This window comes from Alligator sinensis, unplaced genomic scaffold (assembly GCF_000455745.1).
Source record: "Alligator sinensis unplaced genomic scaffold, ASM45574v1 scaffold780_1, whole genome shotgun sequence".
Lineage (NCBI taxonomy): Eukaryota > Metazoa > Chordata > Crocodylia > Alligatoridae > Alligator > Alligator sinensis.
The window spans coordinates 522,762-543,997 of NW_005842144.1; the positions used below are offsets into that span (position 1 = coordinate 522,762).

Below are 21,236 nucleotides of genomic sequence, written 5' to 3' on the forward strand. Positions count from 1 at the left end.
CCACTCTTCCCTGCCTATGCAGGGGGTCGGACTCGATGATGTATTGAGGTCCCTTCCGACCCTAACATCTATGAATCTAGGATTGACACCTTTCCCACCATTGCCATAGAACTGGTGTATGATCAATTAAAGAAAGTAGATGTATATAAGTCAGCAAGACCAGATTAACTCCACTCAAGAGTTCTGCAAGGGTTGGCCAAAGTAATTGCAGAGCCCCTACCAAAGGTCTTTCAAAAGCCCTGGGCCTCTGGAGAAATCCCAGAGGACTGAAAGAGGGCCAATGTTGTGCCCATCTTCAAGAAGGGGGAGTGTGAGGACCTGGAAAACTACAGGTCAATTAGCTTAACTTCTATTCCAGGAAAAATCTTAGAAACATTCATCAAAGAGGCTATATGTGATAAACCTGCAGAAGGCATGATACTGAATGACAGCCAGCATGGCTTCATCGTGGTCAGGTCTTGTCTGACCAACCCCATTTCTTTCTATGATCAGGTGACTCATCTCCTGGATGAGAGAAAAGTGGTTGACATCATATACCTTGACTTCCAGAAAGTCTTTGACCCAGTATCCCACAAGGTACTGATCAGAAAGCTGGAAGATATGTGGCTCAATTGCAGGACCATCAAGTGGGTGTGAAACTGGTTGCAGGGTAGGATGCAGGGAGTCCAAATGAATGGATCTGTGTCGTCCTGGTGAGATGTGGGCAGCAGCATACCCCAGGGGTCAGTACTTGGCCCAGGGCCGTTCAACATCTTCATCAATGACATGGATGAGGGTGTGAAAAGCCCATTGGCCAAGTTTGTGGACGACACCAAGATATGGGGTTGTGTGGACACACCCGCAGATAGGCTGAAGATACAAGCAGACCTAGACCGGCTGGCTTGTTGGGCAGAATGGAACAAGATGAGGTTCAATGTAGAGAAATGCAAAGTGCTACATCTGGGAAGGAAGAACCCACAGCACACCTACAGGCTGGGCATCGCTAACCTGACCAGCACTACAGATGAAAGGAATCTGGGGGTAACAATAGACCCCAGCATGAATATGAGCTGGCAATGTGACACAGTAACTGGCAGTAACGCAGTAACTCTGTCATGCATCCATCAATGCATCTCCAGTAAAACCAAAGAACTTATTCTCCTGCTTTACTTAACATTGGTGCAGCCGCAGCTGGAATTTTGCATCCAGTTTTGGGCACCGCACTTCAACAAGGATGTGCGCGAGGGTCCAGAGCTCGAGAGGGTCCAGAGAAGGGCCACCTGTATGATCAGAGACTTGCATGGCAAGCCATACGAGGAGAGGATGAGGGATTTGGGACTCTAAAGAAAAGAAAGCTGAGAAGGGGACCTGATTGTGGCTTACCACACATCAGGGGCTCGGTGAACAACTGTTCACCAGGACACCCTGGGGGAAAACTAGAAACAATGGCCACAAACTCCTGGAAGATAGTTTCAGGCTGAAAATTAGGAAAAAAACTTCTTCACAACTAAGGCGTCCAGACTGCGGAACAACGTGCCCCCAGAAGTGGTGCAATCACCTACCCTAGAGATCTTCAAGAGAAGACTAGACCATCACCTGGCTGGGGCCACCTGACCCCAGATGTCTTTCCTGCTCATGCAGGCGGCTGAACCATATGATCCTTCAGGGTCCCTTCCAGCCCTATAATTCTATGATAGTACTTATAAATACAAATACTATCCTGCTGTGGAGTTTTTAAAAAATGCATCAGTGCATGTGCAGAAGCTGGCCCCACACTAGAGCACCCTCGTGCCCCAGCCAGCCCCTCCACAGCACATTGAGCCAGGAGGAGCAGCCCTGGGTTGGCAGGCTGATCCCCAAACCCCCCTGCCAGCTGGGGCTGCTCTGACCCAGCTCAATGAGCTGTGGTCCCAGATGAATGTTCTCACAGTGCACCCAGGAGCAATAAAATCTGGAGCTCATTACTTTGCATTGATTTCATGTGTAGATGTTCCTAAAGACATTTTAAAGAAATACTACCTTCTTTTTTGTACAGTTAATCTTCGATAGGAATAAATGGATAATCACCCAGAAGCTTTTAATCATTTCTCATATATGGATCTAGCTCTAAATCAAAACATTGTAAATGTTTGATAGAATCATAGAAATATAGGGCTGGCACAGACTTCAGGAGGCTCATGGCAAGATCACACCTATCCAAACCATCCCATGCAAGTGCTTGTCTAACATATTCCTAAAACTATAAAACAACCTTGTAGCACAAGAAATTTATGAAAACACCACAAAAGACATTAACCTACCAGAGGCAAAGCAGGGGGACAAGGACACTGTTAATGTCCCATTGCTGCAAGGGTTGTTAAAATACAGTCAAGAAATCAAAGGGAGAGGACCATACTTTCTGCCACAGAAGAAGGCAAAAAGCCCCATAGTCCATGCCATCCTGCCCATAGGATAAAATTCTTTCCCGATCTCAAATGTAGTAACTGGTTTTACATAAGTGGAGGGGAAAGACCCTCTAACCACCAGTTTCAGTTGCAGCCAGTAATGAATGTTTCATAGGAAGGCAAAGAAAAAATAAAAACACTCTGATACCTGTACCAACAGGAGGGGAGAAAAAATCCTGGCTCCCACATGGCAAACAGCAGAGCCCAGAAGCATGGGGAAAACCGAACGACCTCCACTTTGCTCTTCAACTTAAGGACACCAAACAGCTCCAGACATCACATTCCCTAACTAGAGAGCCACATCACACCTTTGTGTCATCCCATCCTCTCTATAAACTGATCGGGTGCTCGTACGTGTGATGCCATTAACATGTACACATGATGAAAATAACTATTCTCCAACCATTTGGGTTGGTCTAATAAAAGATATCAAATTCACCCAAGGAACCTTGTCTGCCTATATCCTTAGATCAACACGGCTACAACCTAAACCCCTGCATGATGAAAATGTCACTTTGTGTGGCTTAATAGCATCGCACTGTATGGGTTCAAGAGTTTGGGGGGTTTTAAGGGACTTTGCATTGTTGCAAATTAAACTACATCCAGATGTAATTTAGTTTGCAACGATGCATTGCAGCTGTCAGCTCATCCCCCTGCCATGGGAGAGGCAGGCAAGCTCCACAGAAAAAAAGGATCGGGCCCCTTGCCACTTCTGCCTTCAGCATGCACCTACTGAAGGCAGAAGTGGCAAGGGGTCTTAACCTTTTTCTTCTGGTGGAGCCTGCCGGCCTCTCCTGAGGCAGCTGAGCAGCCCCTGAGCTGTGGGAGAGCCCTGGTCTTTCCCTCCATGTTGGCGGCACCCCCTGGGGCCATGCAGGAAGGCTGCTAGCAGGCTAGGTGCTGCCCCAGCTTGGAGGCAGCACGCAGCCCAAATTCAACTCTTCCCTGACCCCAAGCTGGCTGGGGCAGCACCTGGCCTGCTGCCAGCCTGTCCAGGCAGGCCCGGGGGGTTCCACCACCGTGGAGGGAAGGACCGGGACCTCCCACAGCTCAGGGACCACTCACCCCACCAGCAGCATGCCCCCTCAGCTGCGGGCAGGGTCTGCTGGAAAAAAAAAAAAGGATTGAGCCCCGCACCACAACGTGATGGAAAAATTGAAACTGTGTTTCAATTAAAACCCACCAGTTCAATTTAGGGGGCATAGAATGCAACCTTGGGGATTAAACCCCCATCACATGTACAAGCACCCATCCTAGTCCATTTAATCCTCCTCATAACTAAGCCGGTCATAAAGCTCTACTTCATTCTCCTGCTCCTGAACACTGTCCTATCCAACATCCACCTGCTCCAGGTTGCTGAGCTCTGTTTATGATCTTCCAAATATCCAGGTATAGGTAGGCTCCTGGGTTTCTAATTGTTGCTCTCAAGTGTACTCCAGGCACAGCCATTCCTAAACCATCCCTAGCCAATGCCTGTCCAATCTCTTGAACATCTCCAGTGATAGAGAATCCACAATATCTTTAGACAGCCTAGTTCACTGCCCTGCTGTTCTAACAGTGAAGATGTTTTTCCTGGTATCCAATCAAAACCTACTTTGCTGTGATTTCAAGCCATTACTGTATCCAATTTTCTGCAGTGATGGACAAAAGGTATTTTCCCTTTTCTTTATGACAGCCCTTCAGATATTTGAAGACTACTATTATGTCATTTCTTAACTGCCTTTACTGCAAGCTGAACTGGCCATCCAAGCCCTTTGTCACCTGCCTCTGGATTGTCTCTCTAACTTCTTCATAATCCTTTTTTAAGTGTGGAGGCAAAAAATGCAGACAATATTCTAGATGAGGCCTAGCCAGTAAAGAGATGTTATTCTGTGTGCTAGCCCTGAAGTTCAGGTCTAGTTTTAGAAGTTGGAACTGAGTTTCTCTGAATTGTAAAGTCATTGCGGTACTCTCTGGTTTAGATTCTGCCTGTCTATATATTATTTGTGACAGATGAAGAGATCACTTGTCTTCTTTTTTTGCTGTTTCCATTCAATAAGTCCATCTTCTGACATTAAAACATGTATTGGGTCATGATGAAGATGTGTATATTCACTCCAATAATGCAGCTGAACAAAATATGATTGACTCCCAGAGCAAAATGGTATTTGATCACAATGAAGATATATATGTTTACAAAATACACAGGATAGTTGTTGGTGTAGATGATAGAATAACTAATAAAACAAACATAATTATTTCCAGTACATGAACACCAGTGTACCTGTGTGTGTGTGTGTGTGTGTGTGTGTATATACACATACATACATACGTACATACAAACATAAATATATATGTATATTGGTGTGCATATATATATTATTGGTTTGCACGCACATACACACACATACATACATATATATATATATATACACACACACATTATTAGTGTGCATGTGCGCACACACGCACACACATAACTGCAACTGAAGAAAATGTGATTGACTCAGAGCTTAAGAGTTGTCTGAACCTATTGCTTTGTAACTCCTGGTTATTACTGCTGAATCTCATGACTACCTCTGGTCCATCTTGCCTCATTGCATATATATGGAATGAACTCACAGAACCGTGTTGTGTTCTGGTGGCAATTGCTAGTCACCAGATTGACAGACATAGTTACTGAGGAATTGTGAGTCTCTGATGGAATTTACAAGATGTTAGCATTTCTAATATTTTAATTTGCATACATAAAGTAAATTGCTGGAGACAATGTGCAAGTGCAAGGAAATATGAGGTAGCGTTCATAAAACCAAACCAGAGTATTAATTAAAAATGTTCCAAGTATACACAGGTAGTACATGGGTGAAATTCAGGGGGATACTTCGAGCTTGCCACATAATGTGAACAAATTGGGTTTTTTTTATGACTTTGGTATGGTTAAGTTTAATCTATCAACCTATGTATCATTCTAAATGACACCAGAGTGTCAAAAGTGAACACAACTCATGGTTTTGCCTGTTAAGACACTGGCCATTATGTTATGATCTTTTACTTTATTTTCCAACCTGGCATGCTGCTTGCTGTGTTGCCTTGGCATGCTGAATAAGCATGAAACTTAAACAACAGTGAGCGGCAAGGGTCGAACCAGTAGGGTTGCAGTGGTGCACTTGCACCTCCCTTTGATTCCTGGTCCATCCAATGTTTAAAACAAACTGCCTGGAAGTGGCAGCAGTGTTTCTAGTCAGGCAGCAGTGATGAGGGAGTCATGTGACTTCACGGTTCATTGTAATATACCTGATTCCCTCTAAACTCTGCATTCCACAGGTGTTAATGACCATCTCCTTTTTAATAGTCTTGATATTCCACTAATCAAGCTATTCCTTTTTTTTGGCAGTTCTGCCATTTGCTAGCTCCTCCCAATAATGTAGCTCCTATTTCACAGCCCTGCAAATTGTTTTTAACTCTAGCTAAAAACATTATCTCAGGTGTGGAAACATTTAACCCAGGACAGGTAAACATCAATATAGGCGTAGAAATTATTTTCAATAAAACATCCATTGGATGCACTATTAAGAAGCTCAAGAAGGCTTGATTTTGTTTTATGAATCTGAAAGGCATGTACATATAATTCTAATGACTACAGGACTAAGAAACAACATTGCTTAACTATTTTGCCTAGTCTGCTGTGTTTTCAATGCATAATGTCTGATACAGTGAAATAACGACTGTCCAATAAAGTTGTATTTGCTTTTGCTCCAATCTTAAACTGGATGTTACAGCCTTATCCGTAACATATTAAGACAACTTCTAGTATCTTTTTATCTGGACAAAAATGTGTGTTGTATTATATGCTTTTATGCACTACACCATTTCCACCTTCCTTTTCAAAATGCTACCTCTATCCATAGTGGTCAGGCTACTCATTTTTTGATAACTATTCCTTAGCTGCTAATATACCAGTCCACTGAATGTGCCCAATCTTTCTATGTAGAGAAAGCAAAAAAGTTTTCCCTTTGGGTATCATGAACCAACCACAAGAACAGTGTCTGAGACCTTTAGATCATAAATTTCCCCTTTCAAACAACTGCTACTCCAGAGAGATGGGAGTCATTGAAACATCTTCTCAAGAACATCTGTACCATTCATACATGACCAAAATGACGTAGCAGGCATCTTCTTTCAAGCACCCATGAGCTCGGGGAGGAATATGGTCTCAATGTATCAGTGTAACTCTTTATTGTCCTCCAGTTTGGTACAGTATCTATAATACACAATCTCATTCTCAAGAAGAGAGCTAATGTAAGAGAGAAGAGTATGAGTCAGATGCATAAATATTATATATTACCTAACAATAGGAATTCTAATAATAAGATACAAAACCACATTGCTTCTTTTGCAGTGTTAATAGTACCTCAAATCTTTCTTCTTTATGCCAGCTGCCACTGAGTGAAATGAGACTAATGGTGAAGGGTGAGATCCAGAGGGGAAGTTAAGGTGCCTAGAATGGCACTGAGTTGTTTAGCATCTAAATCCAAAAAAAGCAATCTGGAAAAACCCTGCACTCTTGATCTCCAATCCCATTTGGCATTTAAATGTACCTATATTTGGCACTGTAAACTCCCGTAGTGCTTAAACTCAGGCTCTGCACATGCATTGAAATACACTGGTCTGAGCATCCAGGCATATAGGGTGCTTGTACACATGACAATGTCATGATGTATACATGATAAAAATTTCCCTTTGTGTGGCTTAATGGTGTCACATGTACCTGAGTTTTGCAGGTTTTAAATGAGTTTGCATTGTTGCAAACTAAACTACATCCCAATGTAGTTTAGTTTGCAGTGATGCAATTTGGAACGATGCGGCCATTAGTCAGTTCACCCCCGGCTGTGGGAGAGGTGGGCAGGCTCCATGGGGAAAAAGGATTGGGCCCTTCTAACTTCACCAGGCTCCTATGGCTGGTAGGACACCTGGGGCTGCCTGGGAACAGGCTGGCTCGCCTCTGGGGCAGCACAAGAAGGTGGCAGGAGGGTGGCTGTGTTTTGTGGTGGCTGGAGAAGGCAGTGGGCATGGTGCATGGGGAGCTGGAAGCCAAGGTGGGTTGTGAGATGGCTGGGTGCTGCCTGAGCTTGAAGGTGCCCGATCCCATGCTTCCTTTAGCCTGCCCAGGCTTCTGGTGCCCCATGCACCATCCCTGCCACCTTCTGTGTCTGCTAGCACACCCAGCTTGCCCGTGGGGCAGTGTTAGGAGGGTGACTGGGTGTGCTGGTGGGTGGAAAAGGTGGTGGGGATGGTGCACAGGGTGCTGGAAGCCCAGGTGGGCTCTGGGGAGTGTTGGATCAGGTCCCTCTGAGCTGGGGCAGCACCTGGCCAGCTAGCAGCCTGCCCAGGTTTCCAGTGCCCTGTATGCACTATCTCCCCTGTCCCCAGACACCAGAAAACCCAGCCACCCTCCTGCCATCTTCCTGTCCTGCCCCAGGGGCAAGCTAGCCCATTTCAGGTGACCCCAGGCACCCTGCTGGCTGCAGGAGCCTGCTGACAGCATAAGCAGCAATCCTTTTTTTTTTATTTTTGTTTTTTTTCTAGCAGAGCCTGCCCACCTCTCCCATGGCCAGGGGCGAGCTGAGAAAGATTAATGGTACAGATTAATATCCCCGTGGCTACAGGATAGGCAGGCAGGCTCTGCCGGAAAAAAAAAAAAAGGATTGGACACCTCGCCACTTCTGCCTTCAGCAGGCTCCTGTGGCTGGCAGGACAACCATGTATATAGTGATGGAAATTGAAAGAGTGAGGTTTAAATTAAAAACTCACTGCTTCAATTTAGGGGGCATAGAATGCAACCTAAAGGACTAAACCGCTCTCACCCATACAAGCACCCATACGTTTCTGCGTCAGCCTCAGTATAACTCAGTTACAAGGCAGAACAGCACCATGGCAGAGTGGCACCACCAAAGTTCCCAGATGGGGGCCTGATCCAGTTGGCATGGTCAAAGCACATCTAATGCATACTGACAGCACTGAGTTCAGTGTAAGGTGAAGCAGCCATCGTGGCTTTCACTAAGAAATGTGGTAGGAATGGGTGCTTTCATTTTCATTTCTGTCTCATAGGGAGAACACCCACTCAGGAAGAAGGGACCTGGCTTTTTAGCTGTCCTTAGCCTGGGGAGATTCAAACTTACATCAGCTACCTCCCAAGGGTGTGAGTTTGTATTCTCCCAGTTTCCTGTTGAATTTTGCTATTGCATAGCCAAAAGTGCAAGCCTCATAGGGCTTGGAGGACAGCACTCATGATGGAGTTTGTACCTACAGACTAGTGATTCAGTCAGCCCTCGGCATGACGATGGTGGTCCTGAGCAAGGGCCTAACAAGTCAGCTCAGGACAGAGACAGTGGTGGCCTCTGGCTTCCACCATGCCACCAGCACAGGCATGAAGTTGCTGTGGCAGCTGATGTTTTTTTCATGCCCCCACCTCCCTAACCCAAGCTGGTGCCCAGGACTACTGCCCCGGTCACCCTGGCCTATTTACGCTACTAGTCCTGGGTTTTGGTCTCTGTCTGAAACCCTTCCCCTGGTGTCTGCTTTCAAATATTTTCTTCTGAGGCCTTGATATCACTAACAGAAGTGCCCTGCAAAAGGGAACGTTGAAGGAAAATCCCAGAACTAGCAAGTTCAGAATAAATGTGTGCAAACAAATTGCTCTCTCATGCAGACACTTCCCAGGGCTGCAATGGGGTGAAACATCCTGGTTTAGGTCAGATTTACCTGCATTCAAGGGAATGCAGCATGTGATCACTACCTTTCTCCTCAAGGCAACAGGGGTTTCTGAGGTACCCTATTTATATGTCTATGGCCAGAGATGATAATAAGTGTTTAATTAAGCCATGCAAAATGGAGACCTTTCAGTAAGGAAAAATGAAAATAGCCTCCCAAAGTCAGAATGCCAGATCACACACAGCTTTGGCGATATAGTTTCAAATCCCTTCAGCAAAAGCAAGAATTGCTACCAGATCTCCCACATCCCATACCTGGGCCCTGGGTGGTATTGAGCTGCTAGGTAAAAGATGGACACACCGCCTGGTGGCTTTGTTTTGTGCAGAGCCTGATCTGTGAGGCATGCTGTGAAAACATATATTCAACTGGGCTCTAGAGGGGTGAGATAGATGGACAAAGTCAAGTCTGTGCACCACAAAAGGTTTTTGGTGAGAGGTGCTAAACTGCCAAGCTTTATTACTTCGGGTTGTTTCTGGACATGTCCAGTAGCACAATGTTAGGTGCCTGAGCAACTTTAATAGTAGAAACATAGGAATCTAGTTGCAGATCCAGAGTCTGGGTACTTAATATCTGTGTGTGGCAGTACTCAGTACTGAAATGTCCAAGTTATATGGATCTGGGCCCTTAATTCCACCTAAGGGCTATTCTAGGATGTTTTATAGACGTAGGTCCAGTCATATAAAGTAGGAGTTAAGCTTCTAAGGGCTTGTTCACACCATGCTGGCAGTATATCCCAGTTGGGGAGGCCGGGAGCCTCACCCACCAACTTAGATACTCTCCAAACCAGCAAGTTGGCTGGGCAGGATATTCAAGGTAACCCTTGAACCCTGGGAGCCTGTGTGCTGGGTAGCAGCTGCTACAGAAGACCCACCTCTGAATTTGGGGCATGCCTACAGCTGCCTGTGGGCAGGACCTGGGTGCAGCATGCTTAGGTCCATCCAGGCTGGTACATGTGCACTCTTAAAGCTTTTTGTGAATCTCCTAAGTCTGAGGCAGGACTAGCAACAAAACAAAAGAGGATATTTGCCCTTGTTTCTAATATTTGGCTACACTGTATTCGGTAAACAACAATGAAACTTTCCCTGCTACTTGAAGCTTATCTATTAATTCTACAACATAAAGCATTATTAGTGTAAGCGCAGGGATATTTCCCAAATGAGAAGGTTTTACATTCAGTGCCTTTCTACTTCTCTGTAAATTACAGTGCATAAAATTCAGTAGTCAGCAAGACGTGCTGAGGATGTGTCTAGAAGATGATTAAGGCTCCAAAAGCAGAAAGAAAAAAAATGTTGATGACTATCAAAAAATGAGAGAGAAATCAGTATCAATATTCAGGGAACATGAATGATAACTAAACTCTTTATGCGGAGTGGAGTGCTCTAGTTATGTCAGCCCTTGGCAGGTCTAAACTGTGACCAGCATTTACACAAGGCAGATGTTAAGCTGTGTCGTTTACATAATACTGGCAGCATTGCTGAAGAAATTCTTCTGCAGAATGGTTCTCCTCGTGCATAAATTCTGCCCAATTTTTTTTTTCAGAAGGTCTTTAAGTATAACCATATCTTCCTGATGCACTGGGTGTGACTGTCTTCATTTGTCTTTCTAATTCTCTACAGCTATTGTTCTCAACTCAGCAGGATGCTACAGGTGTGCCACAAGGACAGAGACAAAGATGCTTTGGAGGGTGTCAACTAAGCACCCCCAGTACTTCAATGACAAGAGGCAGGGTAATGGTCACACCACACCGGTCTATGGGCACTTCCTCAAAAACAGGGAACAGTAGGGTGAGCACAGTGCACATGATCAGGGGGCGGTTTTCAAACCAACAAGAGGAAGTTCCGTTTTATGCATTGCATAGTTAACTAGTGGAACTCATTACCACAGGAAGTTGTAATGGCAGGTTATAACCAGGTTTTAAGAAAAGGGATTAAATAAATCCAGAGAGGATTTGTCCATTGGGTGCTATTGAATAGAATAGCCAAGAATGTACTCCCTACCATTCCTAAACTCGGGAGGGTATGAGAAAGGCATGTAGACATGACCTGTTAACATATTCTCCCTCTTATGCATCTACAACTGTAACTGCTGGAGGCAGGATATAGGGATAGATGAGTGACTGGTCTCACCCAGGATAGCACTGCTTATGCTCTTACAATGGGTATGCTAATCAGATCTGCAGAAAGGTATTGCTAATCAGCATGGACATAACACCAAAGTAATACAGCTTTATTGTTTCCAGTTCAGAGTTAGCTTAGATAACAATTAGGGCTGTGCGAAGCTTCGGACCCTGATTTGATTCGACAGAGATTTGGCCCAATTTGGTGGCCAAATCTCCAAATCTGAATTGAATCAGAGGACCCTTTAATCTCTGTGAATCAAATCAGAACCCTCCAAATTGATTCAGAGAAATTTGGGAAGATTTGACGATACAGACACAGCTTTAAATGTTTTTTCTACATACCTCAGGGTACCAGGTGGCTCGTGAATGCTGACTTGCTGGGGCAGATGGAGCATCTCACAGGAGCACGGGGGGCGGGGGGTCAGGCAGTGCATGCGGCAGCAGATCCAGAAGTGGACCAGAAGCACTTCCAGTCCACTTCCGAGTCTGTTGGAGAGTGTGCAGGGGGGCTCCCCTGCATCCCCCCTCCAGCTTGGCAACTGGTGTCTCCTGGATCTGGGGGGGGGGGCACCTGGGGTCCCCCTGCAGCCAATAGCTGAGCTGGGGGAGCATGGGGGGGCCCCCACATGTTTGGTGACAGGCCCAGAAGTGGACTGGAATTACTTCCGGTCCACTTCCAGGTTTGCCGCCGAGCAAGCAGGGGGCCCCCCTGCGCTGCTGTGGGGCGCTCCATCTGCTCCAGCATCACAGCGTTCATGAGCCGCACCTGGTACCTCGAGGTATGTAGAAAAAAACATGTAAAGCTGTGTCAATGGCCGAATCACTGATTCTCCGAATCAGCATCAAATCTTCAAGTTCAGATTCGGCCAAATTGAATCGGGGACAGTGATCGAAATCAAGTAATCGAATCACTGTCCTCAATTCAGGCCAAATCCAAATCAAATACAGCCCGTTTGGCACACCCCTAGTAACCATGCATAGTGCTGCTTTGTGCCAACATAACACTGCACTTTACTATAATCCCTCTAGTTATATCTAGACTACTTCTAGTTGCACCTATATTCCTTTTGGTTCTGGAGATCATGTGGATCACTTTGAAGGTGCTCACAAGGTCAAAAGCACTAGTCTAGGAGACACAGACTAATACTGAGATGAGTTTGAATATCGTCTTAGGATCTGGTTGCTTTTCATAGATTTCACAGACATTAGGGGTGGAAGGGACCTCACGAGATCATCACCTCCAACCCCTGCCGAAAGGGCAGGAAGTCAGCTGGGGTCAGATGATCCCGGATGAGTGGGCATCCAGGCATTTCTTCAACGTGTCCAGAGTAGGCGCTTGCACCACTCCTGGGGGGAGTCTATTTCAGACTCTGGAGACAGACTGTATAGACGTTTTTCCTTATGTCCAGTCTAAAATAGTCTTCCAGCAGTTTGTGACTGTTAGACCTTGTCTTCCCTTGGGGTGCCCTTGTGAACGGATATTCTCCCAGTTCCTGATGCACACCCCTTATATACTTATAGGCTGCCACCATGTCCCCCCTGTGCATTGTGTTCTCTGGGCTGAAGAGTCGCATGCCTCTCAGCCTCTCCTCATAAGGCCTGTTCTCCTGACCTCTAATCATGCACATGGCTCTCTTCTGGACTCTCTCAAGCTTCTCCACATCCTTTCCAAAGTACTGAGCACAGAATTGGATGTAGTACTCCAGCTGCAGCCTCTCCAAGGCTAAGTAAAACAGGAGGATGACCTTTTAGATCTTGCTTGAGATGCATTGGTAGATGCAAGCCAGGGTTTTGTTTGCTTTGTTGACTGTGGCATCGCTTTGGTGGCTCATGTTCATCTTGTGGTCAATCATGACCCCCAAGTCTCTTTTGGTTGTGGTGCTACTGAGTATAGCACTGTCGAGCCTATAAGTATGCTGTGGGTTCTTTCTTCCGAGGTGGAGCACCTTGCACTTCTCTGTGTTGAATGTCTATCTTGCAAGCCTTTTCATGTGAGTAAGCTACCTGCATAATTTAGTTAAGCAAAATTTAGATCTGTAGTCTGTGCAAAACTTTAGAAAGTATGTTCCTAAAATAAAGCAATAGAGATTGGTTAACAATATAAGAATTAGTAAAGTCATTAATATAGTTAATGATCCTTAATTACATAATGGAATGCCTGTTATATGATTCTTTTATTCTGTCAGTATTTCCATGCATTATTGATAGCTAATTAGGCACACATGAAAGAGCTGGGAAACTATTTGCAGCAAACAATTTCTTTGACAAATCTCACCTCTCTTTCTGTTTGCGAATTACTTATTAACCAACTTTGATTTTTACAAATTTCATTGTTTCTCCCAAATTATTCAGTAAACCTTTTATGTGAACATCTTTCAGCCTACGCTCTGGTCATGAACTACTTGCCGTGACTATTGCTTTCTGTGTATGTATTATTTTTAACTATTGCAGTGTGATGAATCAGGTGTCACATTCTGTTTTCTGTCTGGATGAACAAATCTAGGGAATAATTTGGCTCCCCTTTGTGTGCCTAAATGTCCTTTTTCTAGTGGCACAAGGGACTTTCTGACACTTAGGCACAGGCTGCAATTTCATTTCCCCTGCAATGTGGCTACTTACGCATATGTGTGAAGACGGAACATGCACAGTAGTTTTCACGCTGGTTGGGCATGCACGCAGCCTGGGTTCACCCATTCTGGGCAGGCAAGGGCTTCCAAGTCATGAAAATGTAGCAACCTAGCATGCTATGACAGAAGAGAACAACAGATGAGAATGACAGCCCTCCAATGGGTTAGACCTGGTAACTGAGTGGTTAGAATACTCACCCAGGAAGTAGCAGACTCAGGGTCTAAGCAACCCAATGTAAGTCTGAACTTATAGTTTTCTGACTTTCCAACAGAGTGCTTTAACTACCATACCACAAGTCAGGCACTACCCCAATTCAGGGCTCTTTTTGCAGGTGGTCCATGAGGAGCCAAGAGAGGGACATCTGTGGAGCCAGAAGGAAGCAGACCGGCTACAGCAGCTTTTCTCAACCCATGGGTTGCAACCCAAAAGTAAGTCAGAAGAATATATGAAAAGGTTACAAAGAAATTTTAAACATGGATCAACAAACTCTAAAAATTGATTCTCCCTTAAAGGAGAAAAATGTGGGAAACCATAGCTTTTCCATTGCTGGCTGCAGGTTGTCACTGGGGGCTGGGGCCTGAGGGTGGGGGGGCAGCAGGTCGGAAGTGAGGTTCCCTGGGTTGGGACTGGTCATAGATGTTTACAAATAGATCCTGGTACAGAAAAAGTTGAGAAGCACTGAGCTAGAGCGTATGTGGTTCACTGAGATAGTTGCACCCCCACAAGAAGGGAAGGAGCACTGGGTCCTAGCTTAGACTCTGACTCCCAGTGGGGCAGGAGCTTCTGTACTGCTATCCAATGACTACTGAATTCAAGGGGTGTTAGCTTAGGTTTGAAAGGAGGACTGTGAAGTAATCTTGATTATGCCTGACATGTGGGAAGTTCCACTCTGTTACTAGAGAGAAAATTACCTCATCCTCCTCCATCCATCTTGCTTTTCCTGGACTTATGCTTAGGCACATGTATGTGTCCAACCAGTGCATAGCCTACTAAGGCAGAGGCAGGGCCAAAAATACACAGGGAAATGTCTAGAAAAATGCCATTTAGGTGCAGAAAGGGAAACAGAATTCCACAACTGTTTTGGTGAGTCAACCAAACACCGAGTGTGAACTCTTGGCCTGGTCTGCATTCATACAGATATTTGCTATTTTGCCATGCCAAAGCATAGTGATAAAAAATAGAATTTGGATTATATCATTGCAGCAACCACAATTTTCCTAGATTAAGACAATCTATTGCTGTTTTTACAGCTAATACAAAACCCCTGACTGCACCAGTACCTTTTTGCACCACTATGGCTGTGCTGACAGTTACATGGGTTCTAACTGATGTAAACTATGGGAAAACAACTAAACTTAAGGTCCTACTGATACAATTTTAGAGCAGCTTCATCTTCCTGAATTAGACGTACTTTAGACATACTTTCTCAAGAGACTGGTTAATCATAAGTATTTGCTCTTCAGTAAGTTACCATTCAAATTTGTGCTTAAGGTTTGATTACTACTGTTATCCATGAGCAGAGCAGTAGTTAGCTGTGTTAGTCTGCAGCTAGGCAGAAGGCACAGTAGATACACACCTTATAACAGACTAGCTAAATAAGGGGAGGGAGAACAAGCTTTTGTGAACTCGTGTTCATGAAAGCTTGTGCTCTACATCTACCGTATTTGGTTTACAACATAACATCTACCCTGTCTTCTATGATTTTATCTGCACCTGTTTTCTAGCCTATAGAAACTGTTGTGGGGCTCATTCTAAAACAAGGCTCCTCTGTGACAAGCTGTAGCAGGGTAGCATCCCTGGGGTAGCCATAAGCCCCTGGAGGACCCCAAAAATTCTCTTTTTGCTCTGCTCGCACTAGGAACAGTCTCCCCTTTGCTCACTTGCCACACCTTGTTATCTGTTATGGTTATAAAAGGGATGCTGTCCCAGGGCTTTCCAGACCTGGTCTTGTTTTAATAACTACCTGGTGGCTGTGGTTCTTTGCCTCATGGGCTAATTGCAGGATTCCATACCCTCCCTATACTATGCCCCATGCCTCACAGATGGAATCATCATGGACATCATTGGTTGCATGTCTATACTCATGCAGCCTTCCTCTGGGCTCTCAGACCCCTGCTAGGCCTCACTCTACTCCTCAGCCCCTCACTGGCCCACCGGACCCTTCTGGTTCCACTCTCTTTGCCTTGCTCTAGGCTGCTTGACATCCTCAGCTCCTGTCTGGGCCTCTGGACCTATCTGGTCCTGGTCTTTCTTAGCCCCTGGCTGGGCCTCTGGGGTATGGACAGGGCACCAGCATATCATGGTCCCCCCCACAATCATCTATCCCCCTGCCAACAAGTGCCATCTTTTTTGGAACTGGAAATATGGTAACCCTAGCTTCTTCCATATATAGTAACCCTAGGTTCACCTGGGCCCCACAATAGGTCTCACACACTAAGCCCCTCTATCTGGGCTCCTCCTAGGCCTCACAATAGGGGCTCATACTTTGAGCCCCTCTCTCCAGGCTCACTCATCCTCCACCTGGGTGCCTATCCAGCCCCTTAGTTCCTACCCAAACCTCCAGACTGATTCAGATGTTGCACTTCCTGCTGACCTTACAAAGCTGCAGCCATCCTGTTGACTATGTTCCCCCAGCAAGGTCCAGATCTTACTGCTGGGTTTTTCTGAGGGCTTGGGCTTATACCTGCTCTCAGCCCAGCCCTGCTCCTGAGTCAGGGGACTCCCTCTATCAGACCTAGCCTCACCTGCTGGCTTCTTGGCTCAGCTGACTCCCCATTAGCCCTGGCCCACCCCTGCCAGTGGCTTCACAGGCTTCCTGACCTCTTAAAGTGGCATATACCCCAAGTTCACTGCCACACAAGACATCAACATTGTATATACATGGCCATTATTAAACATATATTGCATATCCTGTGGGAGTAGACCTGCAACACATTTAAGTTAGAATGTTATACATTCACTATAGAGGAAAAGTGGAACAAAAACATGACATACAGCATTTACTTTGGAGGCAAAGCTAATCTGCAGTGTAAAGTTACTTCTAAGGAAATTAGTACTCAAATAGAAAATTACATGGGAATCATAGGTCACAGATGGCCAGGGTTAAGGAGGCTTAGCCCCCTCAAATGCAGGACAGTGGGTAGGGTCACAAGAAGGCCTGTTTGTGGGCTCCAGGCAGCTGCAGCAGGGGTGGGGAGGGATGCACACACAGCTAGGATCACAGCCCGGTGTGTGGATCACTGGCTGCCCAGCACTGCAGCCTGTATCAGTCTGTCTGTTCTGTGAAGGGGAAGGTCCAGGGATGCGCGGGGGGGCTCCCATTGCTGTGTGCACCCCATGGGTGGCCCAGTGGGCATGTGCCCCCCCGGACCTGTGCATGGGGCTGAGGTGGCTGCTGCCGCCCACTGCACTTTGCACCTAAATGAAGCTGCAGCTGCTCCAGGAGAGGTGCAACACTGCTTGCCTGCCACCACTGTGCTGCACTGCGCACCTGCCAACCCAGCAGTGGGACGCACATGGCATTGCGCAGATCTGGAGGCAGCAGGGTGCAAAGTGCAGCTGCAGCCATCTCTGCCCTGCACACAGATTGTGGGGGGGCACATGCCCCCCCAGGCCTCTGCCAGGGTGCACACAGCAGTGGGAGCTCCTCAGCACCCCTGAACTAGCTGCCCGGGCTCTAATCATCCCATCGCCCGGCCCACTCACCCCAGCCCCTACCCCTTGTTGTGCCCTGCTCCCTCTTACCACAGAAGACTCGTTCTGCCCCGCCCCCTTCCCTCACAGACTTACCTGTTGAGGGGGGCAGAGTGCGTATGTGTGCTCAGCCCTCCAAATAATTTTTATCCCTCTGCCTCTGATGGGTGTACAGTGTTGTGTGCACACTTCTATTGTGAGTTGTACTCTGGGGTAGCTATCTGTTAAATGTACACTGGTTATCACCACTGGCACGTGTCCAGACACTAAGGCTGGTGTTACTGCTCTAACAAAAGATATCGGATTCACCCAAAGAACCTTGTCTGCCTATGTACTTACAACAACGTGGCTACAAGCTACACCCCTGAAACATGCTCAACTTAACACTTACTAAGTGCAGTTAAAATGTGAGAAAACCCACATTCAAGCAGTTTAGTTCATCTTAAATGCCATTGTGGCACTGCAAAGTTGCAAGCATTATCTAACATACTAACTTTAATACTTACTATCTCAACAGAGTCCCAGTGATTTGCAACTGTTGCAACTGACCCTGTGACTACACTATACCAGGGTCTACTTCAGGAAGCTAGCTTGGGAGACCTGGCTGTATGTCCACTTCTAACTGCAGAGAAAATTTTCTGCAGAGTAAAATTGAAACTAGTCTGACATTACCAGGAATATCCACATCCTGTCTGTGAGTTAAGTAGTTCACATATGAATATATGACTTCCTATAAGCTCATGAATAAAATATGTTATTTATATGCAAGGGAAAGTGATTTCTATGGGTGATATCTTTTATTGGACCAATTCCATAGTTTTGATAGACATAGACAAGCTTTTGAATACAATGTTTTCTTCTTCAGGTCTGAAAGAAAAGCAGGCACAGGGAAAGATTAAAAACAGTTTGTAGGGTTGTGGAATTGGAGAAGAGAAAATCCCAAAGGCAGCAGATAAGCAGGCCATTCACTTCACCCCCACCCACAACAACTTCACTTCCAACAGCTAACACTTCCTCCAAACCATAAGCACAACTATGGGAACAAAAATGCCCCTCAAAGATGACCCCTCTTCATAAGCCACCTGAGGAAGAATTTTTAAAAAAACTGTACAGCCACTCTAGCTGCATTACTGCAATGATATTTTCATCAAGTGGCCCCAGTATGGGCTTGGGAAAACTCTCCTGCTACCAAAGCTACCCAGCCCATGCTGGACTGATGCCAAGTTTTTCTAGCCTGCAACTTGAAAAGTCTGGCCACAGCACAGTTCTCCAGTATTTGAGGGTGCTTTGATCTCCCCCTTGCCCAGGGAGGCAGTGTGTTGCTTGGACTGGACTCGACTGCTCCAACTGAGCCAGAAACAGAACACTTCCCTTTCACAGTCCTAACAGGGATACCCAGGGTGACTCTGAGCAGTCTAGGTCAGCCAGTCACATGGCTGCCTGTGCACTGCTGCCATCTCTCTCAAGGCCAACTGAGGGAGACTGCAGAGCATGTTGAGATCTGTGCATAGAGGCCCCCTGACTCTGCAGTGTCAGCACTATCTCCTCCTCAGGACTCAACATTCAAACATCTGCCCAGGCATCTCCAGTTTAGTTTTTCTATCAGAAAAACAAACCCGAGAGAATTCTCCCCAGTCACTTGAACATGTGTCTGCTGCCACTGACTCTAAATTCTTGTCAAGCAGCATGGGTAACACACTGAATGAAGAAATGGGACACATGGCTTCTATGCCTGGTTCTGCCACTGAGCAATTGCTTGGCCTTGGGCAGTCACTTTAATTCTGCTTCCCTTATTATCCCTTATCCATCCTGCCTATGTGTATTTAACATCAGGACTTCAGTTTTGGTTAGATTTTCTGAGTACTAACTTATATTTTTCATTTGAATGAAAATCAGGATAGCACATAACATTTCCAGTAGCATTCCAGCTTCAAAGGTACAAACTAGTGGCTAGTTTGCAAACAAAGCTTGCCAGAGTGTAATACGCACTTAGATGTCAGCAAGTCTTCTGAGCTTTTCAACTAAATATTAAGAGATCTTTTAAGAAAGGTGATGTCCTTGACATACATTTTTTCAAGAGGCGTTTGTGTGTGCAAACAATTCCTTCTTTATTCAGCTGTCTTTTATACATTATGGGGTGATGTCATACTGAAAGGACCAACAGAAATACATCGGTACTCTTCAACTATAGTTACATTCGTATTCAGTCCTCATTGCCTGAGATGAGCAGCAATTTGCCTGGTTGATTGATTGTTCACACTGTGTAGGTGGTCTCAGTGGATTCATACAGACAGGTTATGCTTTGGAGATCATAAGCAGGGTAGATGTTAGATTCTTCAGGGGTCCGTTGTTCCAACAGCTTAGCAGAATCAGTCCATATATTGCTGCCTTTAAGACAATCTCAATGAGTGTGGTCTGAAAAGGTGATTTTGGGACTAATGTACATCTCATTCCCAATTCTGGTAAGTATGACTGGCTGAAACCGGGAGGAAATTTGAAAATGAATCAGTCTTGAAAAAAAATGAGGTATTTTCAGTTTTGCTCTGAAGTTATATCATAGCTACTCACCAAAAGAATGTGCTCTATAGTTACAGCTAATGAATTAGCATAAGAATCATTTTTATTTCCTCAAAAAAAGAAAACCCCCCAAAAACTTTTACTTGGAACTTATTTAATAAAATAGATAAAGTTTTAGCAAGTTCTATGAATGATATCTAAAAAATATCCATTTCATCATCTGTGAAGAAGGGTGAACAAAGAGGAATTAAAATAGAGAGATCTCAGGTGTATGCATTAAAATGTGTCCTTTGAATATTCTAAAGAACAGAGCAACTGGTAAGTGATCTCTGCAATATCCAATATTGTAGCAAATTATCTTATTTCCCCTTGCATATGAACCAAGTTAATTGCTGCAGGCAAAAAAGTAGTGTTAATTGTAAGTTTATGTAATAGAAAATCATCTACCTTCCTACCTATCTTCAGTATATCTTAAAATTACTGTAGGCTTTAAATTATAAGTGACAAGTGATTTTGCAGTACATCATTGTTAGGGGCAAACTCAATACATCTTTAAGACCTCAAGTGAACTCTTGGTTCCACTGAAGTCCAGAGCAAAATTGCCAATGACTTCACTAAAACTAGGGTTTCCCCCTCTGGTACTCAGTGCAATCATTGCTTTCATTTCATTCTGTTGTGTCTAGGAACCCCATGATCAGACTGAAAATACATTTGGGGTTGACAGTTCTAACTTTGCTTGTCCATTTTGATTTAGTTTTTCCAGAGTAGGCACAGCTCAGGTTGCCACTGCAAAACAGCTACATTGACAGTAAAACATCTCTACATCGGACACTTCTAAAATAATCCCCTTCTGGCAAGGGATGGGGGAAGTCTTTCCTTGAAAACCCCTGAACTCAGAGTTTTGGACACTTTCTCAAATAGTTCGCATTTGTTTTCTTTGCAGGGCGATGACTTAATGTTTTTAAAAGTTATCATCTGTTTTACATCATGAAATGTTGGTTTAATTATGGTCGGGAAGATATTTTTTTATCAGATGGGGCTCAGATGCCATGCTGATGCCAGATGCATATAAGAATCTATCTATCTATCTATCTATCTATCTATCG

The 21,236-nt window shown here is 45.1% G+C and overlaps 1 long non-coding RNA gene across 1 annotated transcript in view; it reads left to right on the top strand.

Moving 5' to 3' along the window:
* Window positions 1–18,273, top strand: part of LOC102369914 — a 32,269-nt gene extending 13,996 nt beyond the window's left edge. Inside the window, exons 2-4 of the long non-coding RNA XR_324046.1 lie at window positions 10,790–10,900; window positions 14,252–14,348; window positions 18,131–18,273. This is a non-coding gene — a long non-coding RNA (uncharacterized LOC102369914). The remainder of the gene's footprint in view (window positions 1–10,789; window positions 10,901–14,251; window positions 14,349–18,130) is intronic.
* Window positions 18,274–21,236: the final 2,963 nt, after the last annotated feature.